The following is a 2,472-nucleotide window of genomic DNA, read 5'->3' as shown; positions in this document are numbered from 1 at the left end:
TTTGAATTCCTCATTCCATGAATTTAAGTTTCCCCTTGCTTTATTCAAGTGAATTCTATGATAGACCCTAAATTCATGTTTTTAGCAACATTTCCATGTTTTAAATTCATGCTTTCCACATGTTTAGTGAAATTCCCATATCATGTTCAATCAATTTCAAGATGAATCCTCAAGTTATGAATTTTGCCATGTAACTCTATTATTCCCTCATTTTTAAGACATTCTTATGTTCAATCTATGATCTTTACATGTTTTGATGAAACACCCATGTCTTTTTTCAAGAGAATTTCATGTAAATCCCCCAATTCATGATTTTAGTTATGTAATCATGCCATTCTCCCATGTTTAAGACATTCCCATGTTCAAATTCATGATTTCCAAGTGTTTTCGTAGCAATTCAACCTTTACACATTTGAATGGTAATTTTTTCATGTAACATCCTTAAATCATTATTTTAGTATTGAAATTATGTTATTATCTCATGTTTTAACCATTCCCATGCTTGAGTCTATGAATTCCAAGTGTTTGATGACATGCCTAGATGATTAGGTTTTGAACAATGACTACTTATTATGTTTTTCAAAGTTCTAGTATGTTTCTATTGTTATTGTTATCGAGTCTTGGGGGTTATGAATACCCGAAATTTAGTTGTTTACCTAGTTTCAGCATTTACAAAATGCTTTCAGTTATACAATAATAAATATCATCCAATCAGTAATATGGTCAGTTGTGAGTCCAAATAAGCTTTGTTTAGTCTAGTAATCAATGTCTTTCAGTTGGGAGTAAAACTTAGCATCAAGTGAACGTAGGGATGACATCTCCCCTATCAGTAGGCATGAGGCACTTGTCTCCCCCATCAGTAGGCATGAGACGTTAGTAGCAGTCCTTAGGTTATAGACCTACATCGCCACCATAGAGTTTGAGGGGTCCCCCGCCAGTTAGGCATGATACCCTCCTCCTTCAGGGTATAAGATTAGTTGATCCACAAGAAATGTTAGTACCCGTGGCACGGTACGAAAACTCTTTAAACTAGGGTTATAGGTTGGACCCTGATAGTACATTGAGGCATGTCGGTTATAGCTAGCTCCCACAGTCTCAGTTCAGTATTAAGTTCAGAGTTCAATTTCAGGTTTGCTTGACCATAGCGCATAGTTATCAGTTATTCAATTTTTAGAATTTTAGTATCCCAGTTTATACACTATATCAGAATCATGTTTTATGCTTGGTCTTGCATTCTCATATTTTAAAGTTTTCATGCATTTGTGCTCAACTATCTTGTGTTGTTAAGTAGTCTGTATTCATGTATCAATTACTCAGTATGTATACGCTAGTTACCTTTTTTTTATATTTCACTCATTCCGTCACCCAGGCCTCAGTTATTCAGTTAATCAGATCAGCTCAGTACATATATGTTTGTTTTCAAATGTTCACGTATTCAAGTTTTACCATATCTCAATTTCGTTTCTACTTATATTATAATAGAAAATTTTTAAGATTCTAAGTGTAGTGATTCACCAGCTTATCAAATCATGTTTGTTAACTATGTTTTCAAATATTTGATCTTTCAGTCTATTTCAGTCTCTTGATGAGTCTACTTACACCTAGTCATGCATGATTTAAGATTATGTATAAAACCAGTTTTACTTATTGCATTCACCCTGCTTGCTTAGTACATTCCCAAAGTACTGATCTATATATAGGTCTGTGTAGCTACATTGTTTCATAATATAGGTACCAGTTGTAGCCCACACATCATGATCAGACAGTTGCAGTTTCCAGCTAGCAAGTGATGAGTTCTCCTATTTTAGGGACTCCAGTTAGATGTTGTTTATGTACCTTATTTTCATTATTCACATGTATTGATTAGTGGTAGTTATAGGCATGTCCTAGCTATCTATAGTCAGTATAGTAGAGGATCCATAGATGTCAGTCAGAGTTAGTCATGTAATTTTTGTTCTTTCCACAGTTTTATCAGATTGCAAATTGTATTAGTATTATAATTCATCCAGATTTTATCATGATTATATTTTTGCACAGTAGAACCATCTATTTAATATATTATAATTCAGTTGCTTAATAGTATGCCAGTTCATGAGTTAGCTTGGGATCAATTATGGTTCCAAGCATCGTGTTACGACTAGGGGGTAGTCTCGGGTCGTGAAAGTCTCTTTGGTAAAATTAGTTAGTTGAGGTAGCTACTTGAGAAGCATAGGCAAACATGATAACCAACTACCCTATCTTTTCCGTTCGAGCTTAGTCCCAACTTGAGGTAATAGTTTCCCTTAATTAATTAATTATTTCTATTTTATGTCACCAAGATATTCTATGACATAGCATGCGCCCTTAGATCCAGTTCCTTTCACGTTTCAATTACTGATCTAGATCCATGTCAGTATCCAGCTCATAGAAACCTAGGGTACGAATTTCAAATACATATAGTGTGAAAGGTTCTTTTAATATTAGGAGAAGTGG

The sequence above is a fragment of the Capsicum annuum genome, chromosome 6, assembly GCF_002878395.1.
Source record: "Capsicum annuum cultivar UCD-10X-F1 chromosome 6, UCD10Xv1.1, whole genome shotgun sequence".
Classification (NCBI taxonomy): domain Eukaryota; kingdom Viridiplantae; phylum Streptophyta; class Magnoliopsida; order Solanales; family Solanaceae; genus Capsicum; species Capsicum annuum.
Note: the sequence above shows the minus strand (reverse complement) of the source record.